General features: G+C 42.5%; 1 long non-coding RNA gene across 1 annotated transcript in view; it reads left to right on the forward strand.

Annotated features, from left to right (window-relative positions):
• Positions 1-27,455, forward strand: part of LOC143714286 (uncharacterized) — a 241,646-nt gene that overhangs the window by 109,994 nt on the left and 104,197 nt on the right. The gene's annotated exons all lie outside the window — the stretch shown is intronic.

Here is a 27,455-nt window from a genome sequence, read left to right on the forward strand (position 1 = left end):
AAGCAATATTATTAATTAAATGCAGCTATTTTTAGAACTGGGTATCAATCAAATGAGCTCATTAAAAGCGAATCATTCATGATAAGTAACTGCAAATAGATTATATGGAGAGAGAAATAGTTATCCCTCTGATGCACTATTGAATGACTGGAAGGAGGAAACTATCGTTGATTATCTTTAAAAAAGTGTCTGTGTGACAAATTTTAAAACATATCGTTTTTGGTTACAGTAGTTCATCACTGTTTCTTCATGAGTCTAAAATAATAACATTTACTAACATGAAATGCTAAAACACTCAAATGCAAAATCATATCAAAAATAAGATGAATAACAAGACAAATAACTTTTAAAAAGTCAACAAAAAAGCAGCATAACTGCTTTCAATATTGATATTAATAATAAGAAATATTTATTGAGCAGCGCATCAGCATATTAGAATGGTTTTTGAATGTGAAGACTGGAGTATGATGCTGGAAATTCAGCTTTGCATTAGAGGAATAAATTAAATTTTTAATGATATGTATTTTAATTTGTAATAATATTTCACAATATTACTCTATTACTGTATCACTGTATTAATATTATTAATTAATATCACTGTATTTTCAATTAAATAAATGCATCCTTATACTTGAATCCAAGAGCGATTAAGTAGCTATATGTTAAGTAGCTATATGTCAGAATATGTTGTGTGATATAATGGATTACTATGGATACTGTGTTATCAAATTTCATCTTGTGCCATTTAAACAAAGTGGTCATTCAATAATACGGCTAAAAACAAGTATGTAATTTTAAATTCTAAAGAATCAGTTTCATGCTCAAGTGAATGCTATGTGGATGTAACTCAAATACAGTGTTAATTTGTAGTTTATAGAAAACATTTTTTTTTTTTTTCACTTGCACACACATGCATCTCTATAGCAAGTGCTCACAGAAGCTACTGTCATAAATCATACCGAAATGCAGTATGGCAGCCCGACTTGCTGCTTATGGTTGATCTTATGTCAATATTGTGTGGATGTGCACAGGTCAAAACAATGCAATTGGTTCAGACATAACCATCGCCAACTCCCTTTGGCCTAATAGTCTAGACTCGGCTGTCTGCCCTATCACAAGTTTGGACACCGGGCCCACAAATTTGGGAGAGAACTGTTGTTTAGTTCACTTCTGTGTAGCAGACCAAAGAAATATGTTCATTGTTTGGAAAGGAGAGGATGTTGTAGGAACACTTAGTTTGAAAGGGAGCCAAACCCAGTGATGTGTAAATAAAAGTTACCTTATTATCTCTTTACTTTACTCTACTTTAAAGTTTCAATCTCCCTCATTCTGTTTACTAGTAGCAAATAATTAAGTTTCAAAAAATGTAGAGCTGTAGAAACTGCTTTGAACGCGATGTTCTGTTGAATCATAATTCATCTTGTTTTCAGGTTTAAGTTTGAACAAGGATAAATGATGCGTTCAACATACTATCTCAATCTCAAGCAAGCAGAAATCATTATAAATAATGGTTTAAATGCTCTGATGGACATTATGAAAGACATTTTAAAGAACGAGATGGATTCTGTGATCTAACCACTGGTTGTACTTAAAGTTCCCTCACAATTAGATCCTAACGGCCTCATGCACATTTTAGAAGTTATTTACCTATATCATTTCTTCCATGGAACACATAATGATATATTTGGAATAATATTCATATTTTTCTTTTTGAATGTAAATGAATGATGACAGATGCGTTCAAGCTCCAAAAATAAAAAGGGGAAAAAAGCAGTCAATATGATATTTTCTGAAGTTATATGATGCCTTTTGATCATTTGTGGTCATTTTTGCCCCATATATGTTTAAGGAAAAAGTCAAAATTATGTTATGAGATCGAAAAATATATATTTTTTGTGTGTGTGTTGATATTGTTGTATTTGTGACATCACACAGACAAGTGCATTTGCATATGACTTCCCCCAGAGCAAGACAATGACAAATAGTTATACATCATTGCACCATAGGCCCTGCCAACTGACAGCAGCTGCATCACAAACCGTAAGTACATGGTTGGTGTGTGTGTGTGTGTGTGTGTTATATGAGTAATTTAATATGATTACAAATCACACATTCTGTACAGGCAGAGCAGTGTATAGCCCATGAAGGCCCAATAGTTAAATGGGAAAGAGCAGAGTAAGCATTCTGCTCAACTTATCCTTTGTCTAACCCCAAAAAACCTTCAATGTGCTTCTCAATCACCAGAACAATTCAATCTTTATGGGATGTTGTGGAGCACAGAGAATGAGGTAAAACAGAATATGACTTCTTTGATCCCATAAAAAGACTTTTGTTCTTAACACAATTCATAACCTTTTTTACCCCTTTTACCAGGAAGAAAGAGTGAAACTGTTGAGAGGGGTTATTAGGCTGCTGGATTGAAAAATTGCAAATACATTAGTAAATACATGTTTTGAACACTATATTGAACATAGGGACACAAGAATCCACATTCAGTGTCTTTTTTATACCAGCCCTCTCAGTCTGAAAGCTCCATGGCTTGTGTGAATAAATGTTCAGCAGCAATGAGGGCTCCCAACAGAAACGGGGCTCATTATTGCACAGATTGGCTCTATGGATTAGACTGTGAGACAGTGATGGAAATGAGCAAACCCAAGCTCCATTTAGACTTACATTGTGGACAATGAGGGTCTTTTGCCTCTTGTGTGGCATTGCAACCTCTAACGACACACATGTAGGATAATGGCATTCAGTAGCATTCAGTGACCCACAACCAGTGTTGTGCAAGTTACTTCCAAACTGTAACACATTATACATTACTTGTTACTGTAATTTAAAAGTAATTACTTACCTTACAATATTACTGTCTCAGAATTGTAATGCGTTATATTACTCCTTTATTACTTTCGAGTTACTTTCACCAAAATAGCTATATAGTAGTAGAACTTAACATTCTAAGGCTGTAACAATATGCGATATGAAACCGAAATCGCGACATTCAGATCCACGAACCTGCAGAATCGCCACGTACACACCCCTTCCAACTCCTTATCCTTCCCGTCCAGATCCAATGCTACCACATCTTTAAATTACTATTAGTATTATTTGAATTTTGAAGTTAACATTATAAAATATGTAGACCTACACCACAAAACTAGTTGAGGATACGGTTTTTTTTTTTAAATTGGGGAATTCCAGCATTTTGGACGTGACATTTGCAGTCAATACTTGAAATATAAATTCTCAGAAAACGCATTTAATACCAATATATTGAAACGTCTGTTTATCCATATAGGATACCCCCTTAAAAGAGTCCAGACATTAGAAAAATATCAGTCTACACATGCGTTTTATATTTAATATGAGGGAAATACACACGCATTCATGCGTGACAAAACAAATATTTAACTTTTAGGAGGCAAAATCATTTTTTTGTAATTCTGTGAATTACACTGCGCAAATCAAAAGTAGGCTAATACTAACCACCGGATGAAGAAGGGTTGGCTCCTCGCATTTATGAGGAAAAAACAATGTAGGCTACGTGACAGTTCTCCGTTACGGACGCGACCGCTCTGAAGCGGCACTAAAAGACTGTTTTAAAACTTTCCCAGAGATCTCAAACAGAAGACACAAATTTCTTTAAAGTGAATTTCGATTTGTACTAAATTTATCTTAATTTTAATCTATGTTTCATCAACCATTCGCCTGGATTTAATAAATAAGAAGTAAATATAGCAGACAATAGTTAATCACGACACGGAGGCGCCTGCGCGTGAACTGGAGCGCCTCTCATAAATTAACCAAAACTCAGTGTAGGCTATAAGGTAGCCTAGCCTACTTCACAGACCTGACATATATATATATATATATATATATATATATATATATATATATATATATTGAAATGTCTATTTGTAAACAGAACAATTCAAAACGAAAGAAAACGGACTGCTCTCTGCTTATCTGTTTGAAATGTGCATTTCTCTCTGGCGCATTCACTACTGCAAAGATCGCGAGTCGGCAACGTCAACTTCATCTTTATTAATATACAATTAAAATGTCTCGCTTGCTATATTTGACATATTCATAATCATTGCTTTTGCAGGTTCTTTGTGACAGCTTTTAGTTGCTTTCCTTTCATCGTTACGTGAACGTGTCACCACTGCATCAAAAACATGATTGCGTGATGAAAACAAGAAAAATACCACCTAAACATAGCCTAACTGTTTAGAAAGAAAACACAGAACAAATGGAGTAGGTCTAGCCTATGCGCATACGTCCATCTCGCGAATACAGTCTTCTTCTTCACCCATTAGCCGCTTTTCCACTGGCCAGCGTGAGCACAGATGCCGAAATCATGACTCACGGCACTCCTGTAAAAAATAAATCGCTATAAAAAATATATCAGACGCTTTATTTACAAACTTGGACACTACACGCGGCTATTGACTGACCACGAACAGGTAACTTAGCCTACTTGCATTTTTCATTCGTTAATGTCTCGCGGTCCTGTTTTTTTTTTTTTTTTTACAATTAAAACTAAAAGTGTGTTTTAACGCAAGCGTAAATGAACATGTAATATAGTAAAATATTACTGAAAATTGATTAGTAATGCCTTGCACTACTGCGTTACAGCAAAAAGTAATATGTTACTGTAATGCATTTCTTTTGTAACGCGTTACTCCCAACACTGAGACAGATACAATGTTTATGATTATTCCTAATGTTAACTTCCCATAGATTTTACTGTACTAATTTTAGGCTTACAGAATGTAATTTACCTGGTATTGCATTGGATAGAGCATTATCTTATGCAAATAAATCCCCGTTCCTTAAATGTCTTTATCCATTGATCTTCATCATAGCATTCCAGCCACTGTGTCACATCGACTACTTGAACAAACACAACTGTTCTATTATGTATGCTGTCAAAAGAAACACGTTTTTGAAATTCTATATTGGTCCACTAAGACTTAAAAATATTCAGAGAAACTAGAATGTGTTTGCTGAATCCCGAATAGGTTTGAATATTGATTATCCACAAAGATGTATGCAGTTACACAGCCCGGCTGGCTCTATAGCCCTGGGAAAAGGACATAAAACTTCAATATTTCTTGCAGAGTCATGCTGTAAAGAAATGTTGAACAAATCATGATAGGACTCCGGCTGCTTAGCAAACTATACATATTCCTGTTTGACAATTTCCACAGGCACAGAGAAGTCTGAAAATGCGATGGACCGAAAATGTGGCATACATGAAGACCCTGCACTTTCCTATCCAGTATATCCCATTCAGTGTGTCCTTATTACACATTACATGTATTTACTATAGTAAAAACTGTAATTTAGGCATAATTGCATGCAACTAACCCTAAACCGAACCCTAAGCACATGCAGTTATTTAATATTACTCAGTACTTATATGTATAATTACAAAGAAACAAGTGTAAACAGCTGTATAAAACAATTAATTCATATTAACATTCATACTACCCTTAAAGTCTTACACTTATGACATGACCTCAGACATTGTAACTGCATCTCCTTCACTTTACCATTAACATTTTTGCACTTCATCGTAACATTTGCACAACATCAGCATCTGCCTTTGGGACAATTTATTCACAAGACTTGCATTTTGCACTGCCTTTGTCAACTCTATTCCACACAAACTACAGCATCATGGCTATTCCTTAGTCCTTGTGAAGCATTAAAAAATACACAAACATCTCACTATACAATCTCCTTTAGGATCTTCAGCTGACTTGACTAATGTCCATTCAAGTCAGGTCACAACAACTGAAAACTATGGAATTGAATTTGAATGACTTTCCCTTCAAGGTTTTGCTCCAACCCATACATCAATCCCTTCCAACTTCTGTGTTGCCAATGCAAATTGTACTGATACTCTTGAAAATAAAAATAAAACAAGTGTGCTGAAAGTCACTGTATCCTTTCATTGAGAACTGAGGAGGCCCTTGAAATCTTTTAGAGTCCCGCCTCTCTAATCAGATCTTTACCCTCGACAATCACAACCTGTGATGTGTGTGAAACAGAACGCATGCTCTTCAGCCCCCACTGAGCCTCTCACCCTGCCGGAGGAGAACCAGATGTGTTCCTCAAGAAGGTGTAGGTAACAACACATACACAGAACTCAACTTTAAACTTTAGTCAATCTAAAACTGTGACAAAAACGCGGATATAGAATTGTAATAATGATTATTTAATGATACATTGTTAATAATAACAACAACAACAACAATTTCAAGGATTTTAAACATACTTATGAATATTTGTAATATATATATATATATATATATATATACATACAAATATTCATAAGTCATCCTAAATTATATCTAAAGTCATGCATTTATACAGAGCTAGAGGAGAGATATTATATACTTTTTTTCAGTACAAATTGTTTTTTTGTTATTTTTTCCAAATAAAAAATAAAGAGCTGAAGATTTGATAGTCATTTTGCAATTTTTTAGAACTCAGAAATATAATAATTATTATTATAAATTTAATGTGAATATAAATGTAATGATACTTTATATTACACATTATTGTACACATTATATTACACATTATTATTATTATTATTATTATTATTATTATTATTATTATTATTATTATTATTATTATTATTATTATTAGTATTAGTATTAGTATTATTAGTATTATAAATTAATTAAGTATTACATACAATTAAGTATTATATGTATATTTGAATACATACATACTATATGTTCTAAAATTTGGAATTTACATTTTTCATAAGTCATCCTAAATTGTATCTAAAATCATGCATCTTGTTTTTTCATTTTTTCAGAACGGAAGATTGTGTAATCATTCTGCAATTGTGTTTAGAACACAGAAATATAATAATAATAATAATAATAATAATAATAATAATAATAATAATAATAATAATAATAATAATAATAATACATGTACTGTAAAAATATGTTTAGTAATAATGTAAACTTATATATAACACGTATTATTATTAGTTTTATTATCAATAGTTAAGTATTAAGTAAGTATTATATACTATTAAGTATTATATTTATATGTGTATACATACATACATACTGTATATGTTCTAACCTTTGGGATTTAAATTATTCACAAATCATCCTGAATTAATATATCTAAAATCATACATCGTTAAGGTGAGATGATACTTTTTTTTCAACACGACTTAGTTTTTTTCTTCTTCTGTCAGACGACAAGACAGGAAAAATAAATGAATAAATGAATAAATGATTAAATTAATAAATGAATAAATGAATACATAAATAAATAAATACATACATCTACACTTACAGTACATTGAACCGAGGCACATATTTCAACAAGAATATTATAGAGAATTGGGGATACCAGTAGCAACCACCTAGAATCCCATTGCAACTGCATAGCAACATGCCAAGACCAATCAGAACACCTTAGCAACCTCATACTACATTTTTTTTTTTTTACAGAATACACTTTTGCTGTCAAACAACACTCTCATTGTATGCATAATTATATTTTCAGAGCTTTTTACAGCTTTCTCCATAATTAAAAATCCATTATCATATATGGTCTTTAGTTGGAAATGGAACTTGCTGACTGATTGATTTAGTTTTGTTTTTGTGTTCTTTCCTGCATTGACATTTTGTTAAAACAAGCAAATGATGCCTAAATGTGATGTCCATCCTGTCATGATGTGCCCCAAATACCATTTCCCCATAGACTATACAGATGGCCACAGAAACAATACATTCTAGTGTGCAGGAAACACCGAGTGCACAAATAAAGTGTCCCATTTGAGGTCACACAACGAGAGGGTTAGGAAGTCGGATTGGGATATTTTTGCAGGCTAAAGTGAGGACGTAAGCTAATTCCTTCTCACTGTGGATGAGATGAAAATTAAAAGGCTTTTATTGGACTAAACGGTTGTGCAGGTGATTCATGTACAGAAATTGGAAGGTCAAGAGCGCAGACTAAATCAATAACCCAGCTGGCAGGATCCCTGTGCCTCATGATGTACTGCGAGAGGATTTCACATGATTAATCAGCAAATTTGTTGGGGATCGATCGAAGGGGATAACTGGGGATACTGGCACAGTTTTCCCCATGTTGCTGATCTGAGACCAATGGGATTGTATTATGTCATCATTAGTCATGCGAAGATTTGGGAGCTTGGAAAACTGATCAGAGACCTCTATTTCTGTCGAGTCACTAGTTTATTGATAGTATAATTATGTGTAGCTTTCATATCCTGGACTGAAGGCACAACTTTACATAACCAATCAAAGACAGCTTAATGGTGTATCGAAATATCACACATTATGTGTGCATTTGACCATATGAAATGTTAAAATACATAATTAGCCAAAAAATGATAAATTATTATTTTTTAAAAATAACAAAACAGAAATCTTTAGTCAGAGTACTCCTTTAATAATAATAATATATTGTACATGAATATTATCCGTTAATAAGAATATAATTAATAAATGATACATTATTGTTGTTGTTTTGGAATTGTATTCAATTTTTTAATAAATAATTTTAAAACATATTTTATTTAATAATAATAATGTATTATTATTTTTATTATCATCATAGTTGGTGTTGTTGAATTGTATTGAATGATTATTATTTGTATTTATATTTTGTAAATAACAATAACATCAACAACAACAACAATAATGACATAAATAACAAATTATACATTTATTAAATTTTTGTTTAAATGCATAGTTGATCATTAATTATGAATTGCATTATGTCTTGTGGCCAGTGCACACAAACTATACATTTCATACCCTTGAATCCATAAGCAAACTTCAACTCAAACTTTGTCTCAAAGCTATTCACGCAAGCATGCAGATATTGAAACACCGCATTTATATTTCCTTCAAATTCTCATCTATACCTTCACACATGAAAAATCACCAATATTTCTGAATAATTACCATATTGAAGACTGCTGCGACTGACTTCTGAGAATAATAACCTTCAGACATTCAGGAAAGAAATATGTGCTCACGTCATTACATCAATATAGTTCTATCAGGTAGAACTGACATCTTGGGTTCAACCTAAGTGCTGCATCCTCGTCTCGAAAAACTCTTTCTTCACTCTCATGTTACCATAGTATCCGAACGTTGGCCTATCTGTATTTCTCCGAGGTTGTTGTGATGAACCAAAGTCACTCTCAAGATAGACTGTTCTTATTAATCTAGCTTGTGGATGAGAGACGAGGTTGCTGACGGTTTTGCCAGCGGTGCTAGATTCAATTAAGAACGCCCTTTTCCCTGCTTATTTTTCATCTAGCGGCTAAGTCCTTATCATTGTTTTTCAAAATCAATAGCTCGAGATGAGTCACAAGACTTGTGAATTAGAGGCCCAGCAGCAACATAAAGCATGAAGCAAACACAAGCGCAGTGTAAACTGGCATCAAAAGCGCGAGAGTTTTATGCCTGCAATTATTGCACTCCAAGCAAGTGTAGGACTACACAACAACATCAAGTGGCACGGAGCTTTTAATGGTGATCTCAGCCAGAGTAGACAACATTGACATGGCCTTTTTATGTGTCGTCTGAGATTTGGAGCAGCGATTACGTTGGGCTCATGTCCAAACAGCATGTCAACCGAGGCTGAAGGGAATAAGCCTGCACTTTTAGAATGATAGTGATTTTAGTGATATGAGCATGCATTTATTTGACCATTCTGGTGATGATAGTTAAAGAAAGAGGATTGGACAAAAGCACTTGAAAACTATTTCCACGAAAAAAATAAATAAACAAATAAAAAAAATGTATCTGATAATAATACAAATACATAAGTTACACATGCATATTTTTTTTCCTTTAGGTAACTTTAAAATGTGCTTATGTGTGTTAAATGTTAGCATTTCAATGAATAAAAAAAATAAAAAAATAATATTTAAATAAAATAAAAAAATATATTTTTCTATAATAAACGTGCAGCCACCGACGTCAATGACATTTGGTCATGATATTTCAACCCAATCTCACGGAAATTCGTATGAATTTTACGAGGTGGCTAATTCATACAACCTCACTCGTACTGATTTGGACGATTTTGCTACGAATTCGTACTAATCAGCCACATTTTACTCACACGTACGAATTGGTCATGAGATAGTGTTGGATATTTAAAGAGAAAAGACAATAATTTTGGCATCAGACAAACTATTATAATTATTATTTCTGAATGTCAGCACTTCAAGTCAGGTTTCTGCATCCTAAGTTGAATCTATACATTAACTGCTTTAAATGAGCTGTTTTTTAATCAACCTGAAACAACCTGACTATTTCAGGTTCTCCCAGCAAAAGTTTGTAAGGGTCAGATCAGGTAGAAACAGCTCATTAAGCTGCACATTTACACAGTTTACAGTGTGGGAAGCATATCCATTAGGATAAGCACACACTCACGGAACGTATTTTATGGCGAAAATTATATTCACTGTGGCAGGCTGTGTCATTAACCTTGGATGACAAATTTATGCATTTTCTAAATTGCCTTTGTAATTAATGACCACTCACAAAGCGACTAAACTGATGGAGAAAAATAAATACAGTGGCACCGCGGCGTCCAAGATGTTTGTCACAGAGGATATCATGGTTTAAGACCACTAAAGACAATTTTCATTCATTCATTCATTCATTTGATGCAACAATAAAAGCCAAAAAGTGGAAATTATGCCCAAACTCCATTCTGTCCTTAGCATGTCTTTACATGGGAATATTTCTGTTGAAATGATGTTTCCATTTTCTAATTTGTTGCTCATTCCAGGTTTAATTAAATACATCACCGGCGCAACTAAATAAACAGAGATGAAGTTGAGAGTGAAATAATTATTGGAGAAATAGAGGTGGAAATTTAGATTAATTAAAAACTGCTTGTCAATTTCAATAAGTACGTTTTTTTTTTTTTTTTTTTACTAATACATTTCTTAGTACCCTCAGTTTAAAAGCAGATTGGTTTTATTAAAAGAGTGCTGAACCATTCAGCGGTGTGATTGAATGTAGGTCATATTGAATTATGAGGTGGGGTTTTGGACAAGGGGAAATTATAAATCAAAGTGGTGAGTCACCCTATAATGTTTAGTTTTAACTTCAGGTGCAAAAACAAGAACTCCTTAATGGAAACATGCAAATGTGCTAATGAAAAATACATATTCACAAGTGACATTTTTTACGTTCCTTTAAAATAATATTTCTCCCCTTCTGCATGTCTAGATTCTTTCACTAGACCATAATAAACATTAATTGTCTACTTTATTGATTAGAGCAGTATTTATCTGGCACAAACACGAGAATCACATTAAACTTGAAGAAATGTACATTAAATACAATTAATAAAACTACAAAACTGTCATGTACACAATGGTATTCAGAAGATGCATGACGCAGACTATTGATCAAAGATACTTTTAATAAACACAGAGAGTCACAGCAGGAAAATACACAGGGAGAATAAACACTGATCAACTAACTTCTAACATTGACGTGAACCGGCAAAGAATTTGATCACAACCAGGGGTATAAATACACAAGAGCAAACCAGGGAACTAAACAAGACACAGGTGAAAATAATCATTAACTGAGGAAACAATCAGGGAGTAAATGAGGTCAGCAAGAATGCTAAACTATAAGGGGCCATTTACACAATACCATTGTCAACTCAAACCGGAAAACGTTTTATATACGTTTTGGTCGTGAATTTACACAACAATAGTGTTTTTTTTCAATCAGGTTGCAGAGTGCAAGTTTTTGAAAATGATATACTGTAATTGTCTCAAATTTGTGAAACGTTGACATCATGTGGGATGTGGTGTGTGTGTGTGTGTGTGGTGGGGGGGTATGTTGAAAACACAAAGCAAGAAACTGTAAAAGCAGACAACCTCTTCCTTTGGTAACCATAAACTGCCTTATCTAATCTCTCCCAGGAACTGGAAGACTCTTACTCAACATGCATGACAACCAAAGGCATTGAAGGATCTAGATAAAGGCAAGCTAGCAGGGTTGGGATTAGATTTGAGAAAGCTTCTACGACAAGTGTTTAACAAGGTTGGGCTCAGCAGGATAGCACGAGGCACAAATAATTGGAACACTGGGGAACCGTGTTCTGCAGGGGGTTTCGGCACAGACCTGATATGTGACAGACAATACAAGCCTTTGTCATCACCCATTGTTCATTGAGCTGTTAGCAGATGGTGTAAATCACAACATGTGGCGGTGTCCCATCTGTTGCTCGGGGCACGATCCTTTGCCTTTTGAATGTCTAGAAGGGATGAAAACATAATTAAGCAGTAATAAAGATGATAAATGCATTTACCCAACCCTTCAAAAGTCATTGTGTTATGGAGGATTTCTTCCTTTTTCAAAATATATACTAAATTCATTAATATATAGAAATTCATTGAGTTGTGAGAAGTCCTGGCGAAATTAAGTTGTCTCTCACATTTGTGCTTTAATCTATATGTGTATAGCTGAAAGAACATTGATTTTCTGTATATATTTTTTTTTCTTTGTGAGATATATCTAAAAATAGATTGTGTATACTACTTTATTAATTAAACTAGCTTATGCTGCTTATGCTGTAATTATCACTGTAATCTACCATTTACATACAATTTTTGTTAACTCAGAAAACCCAAGAAAAGTTTAATTTATTGGTTTGATTTTTTTTTTTTTTTAGGCTGGCAAATTCTTAATAAAGTTTTCTCTAATGTCCTCCACCACTGCAGTCATTTTTCTTTGTTTGCATTCACTCATTTCCCAAAGTCTTGAATGTTGAATTGTCAATACAACTGACAATTTTGAGAGAAGATCAGATAAACTTATCTCAAAAAAACCATTGATTATAAATCTGTTTTATAGTGAGGGAAGTCTAGCTCTGCTATGGGTGGAAGTCAATAGGCCAAGAAAGGCAGTAATTGCTTCAGATTCCAGCTCAACTTTGATCAGCATCACACAATTTCAGTTAAAATCAAGACAGGATATTGTAATTGAAATAATACAAGTTGCAAATAATCTGCTACAATCAGAAGTCGAGATAACTCTTATATGGGTACCAGCTCACATAGGAGTCATAGGAAATGAGTTGGCAGATAAATGTGCTAAGCAAGCAGCTGGAAATTCCAATGTAGATATTGAGGTTAATTATAGCAAAGCAGAAATTAAGAGTGTGGTTAAAAACATTGTTAAGGGTGAATAGCAAATATTATGGGACGATGGGCAGACTGGAAGACAGCTTTATAATATCCAGAATAAAGAGGGAAAGGGTAGAAATATGAACGGAAGTAAGGAGGAGGAGGATGTGTTGTCAAGAATGAGGTATGGTCACACAAGATTAAATAAAACTTTGGTAATAATGAAGAAGCATGCTGATGGCAATTGTGAATTATGTGATAGTCCAGAGTCTGTAGAACATGCTATACTACAATGTCCTAAATATCAGGAAGAAAGACAGAGATTAAGTTCACAATTGCAAAGAAAACAGTTAAGATTAAACTTAGAAGACATCCTACAAATAAGCTCAAGTGAAATATGTTTTAAATATACATTTAGCTTCCTGAGGAATACAGGACTAATTAAAATAATTTAGGTGAAGTTTATATATATATATATATATAAACTTCACCTAATATATATATATATATATATATATATATATATATATATATATATATATATATATATATATATATATATATATATATATATATATATATAATATTTTATATTATAATTTTTATGGCGGATGGCAACTAACTTTAATGGTGCATTACCGCCACCTGCTGGACTGGGGTGTGGTACTGGAGTCTACCTTTTTTTTTATGTAGACTCCAGTACCACACCCCAGTCCAGCAGGTGGCGGTAATGCAGTTAGTTGCATTACCGGTTAGTTGCCAACCACCATAAAAATAGAAACAATGAAGAAGAAGAAGTTAGATTTGTATTGGAACGGAGGGAGTAAGCATTGCTTATGGCTCCAAACAAACACTTGTCCTGGGGTGTGTTTCCCGTACAACACCGTAACTCGCTGCTTCACCACCATAGTGCGATGCATCGTTGAAGAAATCAACTAGCTAGTCCCGACGGTTTCCCGAAACCGTACTGTCGCAAAGTGGTCGTTCAACCACGTTGGTTTATGACGTCACACACGTGGTGGAGAAATAACTTCTTTTAATGAAACTGTTTGAGATCGAATTAATGCTAGATGTTTTAATATAAATTACAAACATGGCATCTGAGGACTATTTCTCATTTTTCATAGTTATTTCGCTTTATTTCTAGATTAAATCATAGGCTCATTCTTACACAATAGAGCACATTCACACATGTGCAGTCTTCAAAAATGGTACTTTAAATATCTTGACAAACTCAAAGATGTAAATGACATTTGTATGTATTCTAAATAGAATACACAGGTTGTACTGAATGCCAGCTTTCTTATTTGTTCAAGATATGGATTTATTAAGTTCACATGTCATGCAATCTAGAAACTGAGCTGTCGTTTCAACCACACAACTTTGCAATGCTGTTTGCGAATGTTCGTTGGAACGATGGTTTCGGGAAACACCGACTCGTTGAACTATGCTGATAACGATGGAACTTGCAAAAATAGTTGGCAAACGATGCTTTCGGGAAACGCAACCCAGATTGAGAAACCTTGAGTGTTATACTCAATCTGAAGTAAGCATTGTTTCTTTTCTTTTCTTTTCTTTTCTTTTCTTTTCTTTTCTTTTCTTTACCTTTATTGAATGTTTCTGGTTAATTTCTGTATAGTTATGTTCTAATGTGATTTATTTCATTTGTAGAATGACTCCAGATTCAGTGGGATGTATCCTTATATTCATATGCCTGTTTTTGACCTGAGTCATAAAGATGACCTTGAAGTTGGTTAAGAGGATATGAGCAATGATTTAATCTGATGTGGATCTTTGAACTGGATTATGTCACAAATGGGATTTCAAGATCTTCTAGTTCTCTTACGAGAGTATCTCTCATACTGCGTAATATCTTACGCTATGAGGAAAAACCTCTTTTCCACGAGATATTGAAGCCAGAAAATTATCCTTAATTTTGAATCAATGTAAAACGCGCTGCGACAGCATGCAGACATAGGCAAGGCGGCTCGTGTGCCTATTGGCTGACCTGTGGCAACAGCAGCAGCCTATAGAGAGAGGCCCGTGGCGGGACGTGACGTAATGGGCGCGAAGCGCCCCCATTGCGTATCACGTCACGTCCCGCCAGAATAGGCATGGACTTGGCCTATAAATATGGCTCGACAGGCTGATACAAACTGATTTTCATCTCTTCAGCGAAGCACTACTGCATCGCTGGATCCGGAGTGAGAAGCCGCGCCGTCTGATAGTAAGCCTTCTGCGGGACGAGCCTTCGAGCCTGAAGCCGCTGGCCTTCACCTCGCCGCCTTCAGCCGCCGTACCTGCTACGCTTTCCGGCGTTATATCCTTTTACTCTGCTGGGAGTGTGTGTTCGCCGTCGCGACTCACACTCTCTCTCTTTATCTAAAAGAGCAGCGTCTTTTTAAAGATGCTTCATTCCTGTGGCTCGTGCTAAAAATGTCAATATTGCAGCAATGAGCCTGTTGTATGACACGTCGCCTGCAAACAAACGCGAGACACACTAAACTGGGATGACGCTCTCTTATCTGCTCGAAGCTTTTTTAAGTTTATGTCGTTTACCCCTGTGGCTCAGTGGTGAAACCCAAAGCCTTCTCACGAGAGACCCGTGTTCGATCCCAGCTCTTGCAGCAGATCAATTTTAGTCTCGCCGCGGCCAGACTTCAACCGAAACTTTTCGCTCGTTCAGTTCCAGGAAATGGAACTTCAGTATTTTGCAGTAAACAAGCCGGTACCATGGCCCGATTGCCTGCACACAAATGCCGTTTCCACGGCGACCCAGAAAATAATTGATATAAGCAGTGTATTTTCTGGTATTCCGGCCACAGCCGATGGTGTTATGAGTGTAATAAAAATGCCCACAGCCCGGTGTTCATTTCTACACACCAACACAGCCCGCCACAGTGCAGGGCTTGCACAAATGAGATCGACTCATGTCAATTGTGCATTAAATGTAGTGAATGTGCCCACAACCCAGTGCCCACAAACACTACACACTGCATGTACCACGGTTTCTGTAAAACGAAACCAACACACATACAGTCAGCTCAGAGTCTTCCAAGCCTCCTGGGAAAACGACTGTGTTTAAGTCTCGCCGCGGCCAGACTCCACCGAAACTTCTCGCTCGTTCAGTTCCAAACAATGTGACCGTTCCAGTGTATTTTGCAGTAAACAAGCCGGTTCATTTGCCCGCTTGCCTGCACACAAAAGCCGTTTTTACGGCTACCCAGATAAATCAAATAAAGAGTGTATTTTCTGGTGTTCCGGCCATGGCCGATGGTGTTGTAAGAATGCCCACGTCTAAGTGCCCATTCCCACACACAGACACAGTCCGCCACAGTTCAGGGCTAGCACAAATAAAAATTGACTCATGTCGATTGTGCAAAAAATTTAGTGAATGTGCCCACGACACAGTGCCCACACACACTACACGATGCATGTCCCATGGTTTCTGTAAAAACGAAACCAACACACATTCAGTCAGCACAAGCCGACGGTGTTCTCAGTGCAGTGAGTGTGCCCGCTGTCCCGCACCCACATTCCCTTACAGACGCGCTCAACCCCACGGGGTTTGTCCCGTTCACTCTCTCTCCATAATCTGTCATAGAGAAATCGAGCGTGACCAGGCTGCCCGCCGTGATCGGTGCGCCCCCCGCCTCGCACACTGTAAACACAGTGTTTATGTCTCAGCACACCGAAGCTCTGCTATGCCGCGGCCAGAGCCCGGATTTCATTCTACCTCTAGCTATTCACGCAGATGCGTGGGCAAAGCTTCCCTGTGTATCAGAATGGGTGTTGAACACTATAAAAAGAGGCTATTCGCTACAGTTCGCTCGACGTCCCCGCCGTTACACGGCACGAGTCGAAACTACGGTAAACAACAAAGTATCATATTCTACTTCGAGCCGAAATAGCGAAACTACTGAGCAAAGGGGCCATAGAACCTTTATCTCAGGCTCAGAGCAAATGGGACTATGCAGCAGATATTTTCTGGTATCGAAAAAAGACAGGGGTCTCAGACCCATTCTAGATCTACGACAGCTGAACAGAGTGCTTGTGAAGCGCCAGTTCAGAATGCTGACAACCAGGAATATCAATACACAGTTTTGCTGTTCGGCCTGTACCTAGCACCCCGTACATTTACAAAGTGCATGGACGCGGCTCTCGCACCCCTGAGACTTCAGGGCATGCGAGTCTTGAACTGCTTGGACGATTGGCTGATTCTAGATCGATCACACTCAGAGCTCATAGAACACAGAACTACATTACTCGAGCATCTCGAGAATCTGGGTCTCACAGTCAAATCCTTCCGCCGCGGCTCTATAGACCCGCTCAAAAGGTTTCAGAAAATACTGGGCCTCATGGCCTCAGCATCTTCGGTACTTCGGCTGGGCCTGCTTCCCATGCAGTTATGGTTGAAAGCGCGAGTTCCACCCCGGGCATGGACCTCTGGTCTGTTTCACCTCAAGGTCGACATGAAATGCGTTTCGGCTCTGGCACCTTGGAAAATAGCCGACTGGTATCAATCAGGCGTGAGTCTGGGGACTCCCTCGAGTGTGACGGTGGTGTCCACGGACGCCTCCACTTCGGTATGGGGAGCGCTGCTCGAGGGCAGACTGTTCTTTGGCCAGAGGTCAGAACGGGAAAAGCTTCTACACATAAACTGTCTAGAACTGTTGGTAGTCGACAACGCGCTACGGCGCTTTTGTCCCCAGATAAAAGGCCACCACGTCTTGCCCGGTCGGACAACATGTCAGTGGTGGCATACATAAATCGCCAGGGCGGCGTCAGGTCCCGAAACCTTTACAGGCTGACGGAACGCCTCCTGGTCTGGGCTCAGCACAACCTGCTTTCACTGAAAACAGCGCATGTGCCTGGTCGCCTGAATCTGGGACCAGACAGTCTGTCCAGAAACAATGTCCCAGCAGGGGAATGGTCGCTGCACCCGCAGACGATCCAACTGCGTGGGAAACATTCGGCAGAGCGCAGGTGGACCTGTTCGCGTCCCAAAACGGATGCCCAGTGCTGCTCGTGGCTCCTAATGCGGCTGACCAGCACTGCCCCGTGGCCTATACCGGTGAGGAGAGACCTCTTCTCTCAGGCAAAGGGCTCGATTTGGCATCCACGCCCGGATTTATGGTCCCTACATGCATGGGCAATCAACGGGTACCCGCTAACCTCCCGGAGGGAGTGTTAAACACGATCACGCAGGCTAGAGCCCCATCTACTAGACGGCTCTATTCCTCGAAATGGTCGGTGTTCTCTGCCTGGTGTCAAGCTCAGGGCTTTTCACCCGTAGACTGCGGGGTTACAGAAGTGCTCTCCTTCCTTCAGGAGCTGCTGGATAAGGGCAGAACCCCATCCACGCCACGGTCAAAACCGACGTCTGGCCAGTCACTGTGGAAAAACGACCTGGTCGTGCGATTCCTCAGGGGAGCTCGGAGGCCGAATCCTCCCAGACCCCCCTCAGTCCCTGTGTTGGACCTTTCTACGGTTTTGGAACCCATGAAAGGTGCCCCATTCGAGCCAATCCATTTGTAAGACATGAAACATCTGTCTTTCAAAACGGTGTTTCTTATGGCTCTCGCTTCAGTGAAGCGCATAGGGGAGTTACAAGCGCTTTCAGTAAGCGCGTCATGTATGGAGTGTAAGGGGTGTACAGTTAAAGACCCAGAACCAGATATGAAGAATGAAGACCCAGAGTCAGAATTATAAAAAAATTAAAGAAAATATTTACTGAAGATAGTTTGCAGTTTCATCAGCAGAAGTCAGCTTCAATACTCGCACAGGAGTTCGTAGGCCGCCCTGCTTACAGTTACAAAGATCACAGCAGTTATACGATTTCCAAGGTCTAATCTACGTCATTGCTTACAGGATGACACATATACAGGATGATCATAATCAGGATGATTTCCACACATATACAGATAGACTGAAGCATATCTCCATCGATTATGCAGCTGAAGTTGGGCACGTCATGACCTTCCAGGTCGCAGATTTGGGTTGCTGGGCGCCAGCATGTCCAGAACAACAACTCAGTCAATCTCCAATAATGCCAGTGGTTCCTTAACTTGTAACCAAGAAGACTAACACACACACCGACACACAGCTTTTCCAAGGTTGGATTTGGCCAGGCTCTCACTATAAACAGGAGAGTCCTCTCAAAACATCAAGATAATGCGTTCTTTCTCTCAAGGATAGCTAAACTTTAGTCTAACTGGAAAGAAAGGCTTTAACAAAGAAATGGCCCCTTAAACTATTGGCTTCAATGACCCCTATATGTTTTAACACATTGAAGACCTTTCTCAAACACAAAACAAGTCCCTATTTAATTTCTGGAAGCTGGGTTAAATAAGCAAGCACTGCATTCAGATATCAAATACAGACATTAAAGAATACATGAAAAGAACATTTCAGTAATCACACTGGTAACTTATATAAATAAAGTAAAATCTCCAGAGAAGTCATTCAACTCATTTGATATTTAGAAGGAAAAATATTGATTAATACCTTAATTATAATCAATCATTACATATACATTGAAGCAGCAGTGGAAAGCCCGCACAGAATGGGCGTGGCTTAGCGTATATAAGCAGGGCTCGTAGGCTGTATTCTCTGGTTTTCATCGACCCCGGGCTACTGCCCTTGGGACTTTGGTGTCGGATCCCAGTACGCACGGCGTGTTGCATTGTGTTCCCCATAGCGTAAGCTATTACGCAGTACGAGAGATACTCTCGTCAGAGAACGTTTTGTTACTAACGTAACCTCGGTTCTCTCGAGGGAACGAGTACTGCGTATCTTGCCGTGCATACAACAGTGCTGGTTCGCTTCAGCGATGACAACCAGTTTGTATCAGCCTGTCGAGCCGTATTTATAGGCCAAGGCCACGCATATTCTGGGCCTCTCTCAATAGGCTGCTGCTGTTGCCACAGGTCAGCCAATAGGCACGTGAGGCGCCTTGCCTATGTCTGCATGCTGTCGCAACGCGTTTTACATTGATTCAAAATTAAGGATAATTTTTGGCTTCAATATCTACTGGAAAAGAGGTTCCCTTTCAGTCGATAACGTCGGACGTAGTCGACGCCGACTGAAACGGGATCACGCTAGGGAGCCTATCGTCTTCGAGTATTATTGAACGAGCCAATACACATTGGCGTGCGAGATTTGCATCTCACACTCCGCCCCGCAGCGCGGGTATAAATACGGAAGTGGATGCACGCACCATTTGCCTTTCGCTTCGGAGCCGAGCTTCATGTCTGGATCTGAAGAGTGTTGTTGTACAACGAGAGAGTGTGTCGGCGCTTCTTTGGGAAGTCTCTCCTGGTGTCGGTGGTTACAGCGCGAGTGCAGCGGTGATCGCGAGCTTCAAGCTCTCAACTGCTGTTTTCACAGCAACCAAATTTCTGTTTGTGTTTGTTTATCTGACGGTCGGTTGAGGGCGAGAAAGTGAGTGCTTCACTGGCACAGGGTGCACCATTCCTGTGTCAGTGTTGCCGCGGTCATTCCCCTGTGTGCTCCGGCACTGGTGAGAGGTTTTCACTTCCTAAAAGAGCAACACGGGTGCGTTTGCGTCTTTTTCAAGATGTCATTCCGCCCGTGCGTTTCTGGGTGCGGTCGTTCCCTGTCTCTCTCTGATGGTCACAATTGTTGTATCACGTGTTTGGGCTTACAGCACGCTGAGGCAGCTTTTGTGGACAGCTCATGTTTTCACTGTGGGAACATGACTGTCGCAGTGTTGAGGGCGAGACTCGCCTTCGTCCGCGGAGAGCGAGTCCCCATTGCCATGCCCCACCCCCGGGTGCTGCATGGGATGGGTGACCGGAGGGTAGTGTTGGATGTCCCGCCCGGTAACCATTCCCTGTGGGCTCCTCACCCCTCCCTTCCACTGCTACCATTGGAGCCTCCGGTGTTATCTGCTGGTCCATCTGTAATGGGTGGGCCAGCGGTTTCACTCGGGGCTCCCCTGGGGGACAGGATGTCGATTGCAGCATCGGAGGGTGAGCTGATGTCTGGAGATGACGACTCGGCTGCGTTGTCTCCCTCCGGGAGTTCAATGTTGCCCGAGCCGGATCCAGAATTATCAGCTATGCTGAAACGGGCTGCCGAGGCTGTCGGGCTCGAGTGGAACCCTCCACCGTGTCCTGTTCAGTCTCGGTTGGATGATTGGTATCTCGGGGCGGGCCGTGCTGGTTCTCAGCCCGCCGCCCCAGTGCCCTTCTTTCCCGAAGTGCATGAAGAGCTTGCTTGGTCGTGGAAGGCACCTTTTACTGCTGAAAACGACTTAAGTAGTTCTTCCTCCCTCACTACCCTTGTCGGAGGAGCGGTGAAGGGTTATGAGGCTATCCCTCCAGTGGAGCGGTCTGTTGCGACTCATTTATGTCCAACGACCGCTGCATCCTGGGTGGGGGATCCTTGTTTCCCCTCGCGGGCCTGTGAGTTCGCGTCAGGATTGGTGGTCAGAGCTTACAGAGCTTGCGGGCAAGCCGCTTCCTCTTTGCATGCCTTGGCGTTGTTGCAGGTCTACCAGGCCAAGACACTCATGGACATGCACGAGGGTAGTTTGGACCGGGCGCTCATGAGTGAGCTCCGCACCGCCACTGACCTCGCCCTCCGGGGTACGAGTGTCGCGGCGTGTGCGGTCGGTCTAGCGATGTCCACTTTGGTGGTCCAGGAACGCCATCGTTGGCTCAGCCTGGTTGAGATGGCGGATGCGGACAAGGTTCGGTTCCTGGACTCCCCAATTTCCCAGGTTGGGTTGTTCGGCGACGTGGCGGAGAGCTGCGCCCAACAGTTCTCTGCCACCCAGGTTCGGACGGAGGCTCCCCGACACACCCTATCCCGGCGGCCCGCTGTTGCCTCCACCCTGCCGCCGGGGATAGTCCCTCCGCCCTTTCGTCGCCGAGGGCGCCCCCCTGCCGCTGCCTCCGGTTCCGCGGGGTCTCCGCAACAGCCTTCACCCAGGCCCCAGCGTAGAACCAGCAGCAGGCAGGCCGCCCAGTCTGTCTCAGTCACTGCCCAGCCAGGGGGCGAGTGTCAGAAACGTTCCTGAGACATGGGGGGACTAACTCTTCAGATGGTTACCGTTCCACCATTGGTTCTCCGGAGTCCAGTGGTACCCAAATTGTCAGAAGAGCGAATTTTCTCCGTCCCTGGGTCCCAAGAGGGCGAGGCTGGCGGCTTGCGACCCTGTAGAACAGCCTTGCTCCCCCCAGCCCCCTCTTGTTCGCCAGCCCGCAACACGAGGCGGTCGAGGACCCGGTCATCCGCCTTCTCTCCCGTCCTCTGTTGCCCCGTGGAGACAGGTAAGTGCAGCACGGCTCACTCAGACCCCGCTTCGGGCCGCCCACGGGCCTTCCGAGCCGGGTCCCTGCCCTCCACCGCGCTGCCCCACCCCGGGTATGCCTGTGTTACCCTTGGTCCCCCTGGTCCGGTTCGTCGAGGCCTGGAAAGTGCTCTCCAACCCGTCCGGCTGGCTCCTCCGTACCATCAGGCTCGGCTACACGATTCAGTTCCGCCGGAGTCCGCCCAAGTACAGTGGCGTTCGCCACACTTCAGTGTCGAGCGAATCTGCTCCTGTCATGCGCGCGGAGATCGCGGTCCTGCTGGCGAAGGACGCGATAGAGCCGGTGTCGGTAGCCGATATGAAGGCCGGCTTTTACAGCCCGTACTTCATTATACCCAAGAAAGGGGGTGGGTTACGACCAATCCTGGACCTGCGAGTCCTGAATCGGGCCCTTCACAAGCTCCCGTTCAGAATGCTGACGCAGAAACGCATCTTCCAATGTGTCCGTCCCCAGGATTGGTTTGCAGCGATCGACCTGAAGGACGCGTACTTTCATGTCTCCATCCTGCCGCGACACAGGCCATTCCTGCGTTTCGCGTTCGAGGGTCAGGCGTATCAGTACAAAGTCTTACCCTTCGGGCTGGCCCTGTCACCCCGTGTCTTTACGAAGGTTACGGAGGCAGCCCTCGCTCCCATGAGAGAGCAGGGCATTCGCATTCTCAACTATCTCGACGACTGGCTGATACTAGCTCAGTCTCGGGAGCTGTTATGCGAACACAGGAATTTGCTGCTCCAGCACATCAGCCAGCTGGGTCTTCAGGTCAACTGGGAGAAGAGCAAACTCGCCCCTGTGCAGAGGATCTCTTTTCTCGGTTTGGAGCTGGACTCGGTCCAACACACGGCGCGCCTCACAGAGAATCGCGCCCGGTCAGTGCTGAACTGCCTGAATTTTATCAAGAGCAGAACAGTGGTTTTTCTGAAACAGTTTCAGAGGCTCCTGGGGCATATGGCAGCCGCAGCCGCAGTTACGCCGCTCGGCCTGCTTCATATGAGACCACTCCAGCACTGGCTTCGCGACCGAGTCCCGAGGTGGGCGTGGCGGAGAGGCACGCTCCCTGTGAGAATCACCGCGGCCTGCCTCCAAACCTTCAGCCCGTGGTCGGACCTTTCATTTCTCCGGGCCGGAGTGTCCCTAGAACAAGTGTCCAGGCATGCTGTGGTCTTCACAGACGCCTCCAACACCGGCTGGGGGGCCACGTACAACGGGCATGCAGTAGCTGGCACCTGGACGGGGTCCCGCCTGCATTGGCACATCAACTGCCTCGAGTTGTTAGCAGTGCTCCTTGCTTTGAGACGCCTCAGGACGACGCTGCTCGGCAAACACGTACTGGTCCGGACGGACAACACTGCGACCGTTGCGTACATCAACCGCCAAGGTGGTCTACGTTCCCGCCGCATGTCACAACTCGCCCGCCACCTCCTCCTATGGGGTCAGAAGCATCTGAGGTCGCTTCGTGCCGTTCACATCCCTGGCCTGCTCAATCGTGCCGCCGACGAGCTCTCACGACAGATTGTGGCCTCGGGAGAATGGCGGCTCCATCCCCAGGCGGTCCAGCTGATATGGGACCACTTCGGGGCCGCACAGATAGATCTGTTTGCCTCTCCGGACTCGTCCCATTGCCAGTTGTTTTATTCCCTCGAGATGGATGCACTGGCTCACAGCTGGCCCCGGGGCCTCCGCAAGTATGCGTTTCCCCCAGTGAGCCTTATTGCACAACTACTGTGCAAAGTCAGGGAGGAAGAGGAGCAGGTTTTGCTAGTTGCCTCTCATTGGCCCAACCGAACCTGGTTCCCCGAACTTTTTCTCCTCTCGACAGCTCCTCCCTGGCCTATTCCTCTGAGAGAGGACCTACTCTCTCAGGGACGGGGCACCATATGGCACCCGCGTCCAGACCATTGGAGACTCCATGTGTGGTCCCTGGACGGGACGCGGAGGTTCTAGGTAGTCTACCACAGGCAGTCGTAGATACCATCACGTCAGCGAGAGCCCCCTCTACGAGGCTTGCTTACTCCCTGAAGTGGAAACTGTTCGTTGAGTGGTGTGCTTCTCAAGGAGAAGACCCCCGAAGGTGTTCGATCATTTCCGTGCTTTCTTTCCTGCAAGAGGCTTTGGAGCGTCGGCTGTCCCCCTCCACCCTCAAAGTGTATGTCGCCGCTATTGCCGCACATCACGATGCAGAAGACGGGAAATCCCTGGGGAAGCATGACTTGATCGTCAGGTTCCTGAGGGGAGCCAGGAGGTTGAATCCGCCTCGCCTCCCCTCTATACCCTCTTGGGACTTATCTCTGGTGCTAACCGCACTGCAGAGACCGCCCTTCGAGCCTTTGCAGGTAGCAGAGTTAAAAATTCTGTCCCAAAAGACAGTTCTCCTACTTGCTTTGGCCTCCATCAAGAGGGTAGGGGACCTGCACGCATTTTCGGTCAGCGAATCGTGCCTGGAATTCGGGCCGGCTAACTCTCACGTTATCCTGAGACCCCGGCCTGGATATGTGCCCAAGGTTCCTACCACCCCCTTTCGGGACCAGGTGGTGAACCTGCAAGCGCTGCCCCCGGAGGAGGCAGACCCAGCCCTGGCTTTTCTCTGTCCCGTTCGCGCCCTGCGCTTGTACGTGGACAGAACGCAAAGCTTTAGGACCTCAGAGCAGCTCTTCGTCTGTTATGGAGGTCAGCGGAAGGGAAAGGCTGTCTCCAAGCAGAGGTTGGCCCACTGGATAGTGGATGCCATCATCTTGGCGTATGAGTCCCAAGGTGAACCCTGTCCCCCCGGACTGCGAGCTCACTCCACAAGGAGTGGAGCGTTGGCGCAGGGTGCCTCGCTGACAGATGTCTGTAGAGCTGCGGGCTGGGCGACACCTAATACGTTTGCTAGATTCTATAGCCTACGTGTAGAACCGGTTGCTTCCCGTGTGCTCTCTTCTCATAGAAGCCAGTAACACCGTGAGCCCCGGTTCAGTGTCGGCTTGCTGCGCCATTCCCCTCTTACGGACCGGATACGTGCGCCATTTCGCTCCGCTTGAATTCCCTTGTCCGGAACCTGTTGAGCTCATCCGTACCCCCCCCAACGTCGGACGTGGCGGAACGTCTGGTGTTAGGCCTACCACTCGTATGCAGTGTGGAACCCGTGTTAGGCTGGGTCCATATGTTGCGGTCCCTACGGCGACCCCATATGTGTATTCTTCCACGATACGGCTCCCCAAAGTGAGCCCGTGTCTTTCCCTTGGCAGAGTCCTGCCGTCACTGTAAATTGGTGTGTCTCCCCCCTCTCTAGGCTGGAGCCACCCCAGTGACATTCCATATGTTATACTGCCCGGCCCACCGCCCAGTTCATATGTGTATGCCCCCCCCCCCCCCCCCCCTTTCGGGTTGGTTGGGCTTCCGCAGCGTCCCTTCCTTCCAATGTTGGGCACGCTTTCCCAGTGTTACCAAGTCTAACTGAGTGGGTCTTGTGGAACAGCAGCGACTTCCTGGCCTAAGCCCTGTCCTTTTCCGCTAGAACGTCGGGAGGATCAGAAGGCTTTTGTCTAGGCACTGGAAGGTGGCAGCGTTAGTGGCGTGTTCAATGGTTGATCCCATTTCAGTCGGCGTCGACTACGTCCGACGTTATCGACTGAAAGGGAACGTCCTGGTTGCGTATGCAACCCACCGTTCCCTGAAGGAGGGAACGGAGGACGTAGTCCCCTTGCCACTACCGCTGGACCACCGCTGACTCCGAGTTACGCTCGGCTCCTCAGCGAAAAGCAAATGGTGCGTGCATCCACTTCCGTATTTATACCCGCGCTGCGGGGCGGAGTGTGAGATGCAAATCTCGCACGCCAATGTGTATTGGCTCGTTCAATAATACTCGAAGACGATAGGCTCCCTAGCGTGATCCCGTTTCAGTCGGCGTCGACTACGTCCTCCGTTCCCTCCTTCAGGGAACGGTGGGTTGCATACGCAACCAGGACGTTTTCCCCATACCATAAGAATAAGATATTACACAGTACTCGTTCCCTCTCTAGAGAGAACCAAGGTTACGTTGGTAACCGAGTTCGTTTGCTTGGATTTATATTTACACTAAGGAGTACAGCTTGATCTGGGAGAACTTTCGGATTGCAGCATTGGACATTGGCTTTCACAGAAATTAATTTCTACACTGTTTGGACTGAACATACTACATCATCGTCATCATCATCACCACCATCATCATCATCATCATCATCATCATCATCATCATCATTGTCACATAAAAACAAATAAGCTTTTGACTTCTCTGCTGCTGGTTATTATGGGAAATCTGCATGTTGTGTTTTTGTAATATTTATTTTTGTATAATATGCATACTGCACAATGCACCCAGTCCCAAAAACAATTAAAGATATGGCATCATACTGGGCTCTACCGTGTGTAGAGTTACACTCGGCTCCACTCAGCCTCCAGTCTCTGGCTCAAGTCCCATTGACCCAGTCTCACATCACATCACAGCACAGAGATCAGAGTGCAGCAGTTGTCAAGCAAATTCTCTTTCTGAATTTCTGCCCGAGTCTTTGCTCATGCACACTGCAATCTCAAAGCAAATCTCACAGTATGGCTGTAAGCTTTACATAATATCTATGATAATGAAAAGACACGCAAGTGCATTTACTCGGGAATGCTGATAACAGGCCTCAAACGGATGCGAAGGGTTTTACAGAAAGTGGGCAGGACTGCTGTTTTATGATTTAATGGTTCTGCTTCTGCTGTTTACCACTTGTGATTTTTCATGATTTTGTTGTTTTTTTTCCAGTTTTGTTGTGGAAATGTTTCTAGCGTTGAACTGATAGGACCCAGACAACATTAACAAATACATCCATACACCCACATGGATACCTCCACACTTTAAAGTGTAACTAAACCCTAAACCAACTTTTTTTAGTTAATGATCTGTAAGAATGGGGCTTTATTAGTGCTGTTCATTG

The sequence above is a fragment of the Siphateles boraxobius genome, unplaced genomic scaffold, assembly GCF_051911475.1.
Source record: "Siphateles boraxobius isolate OS27281-9 unplaced genomic scaffold, OSU_SipBor_1 53, whole genome shotgun sequence".
Taxonomy (NCBI): Eukaryota; Metazoa; Chordata; class Actinopteri; order Cypriniformes; family Leuciscidae; genus Siphateles; species Siphateles boraxobius.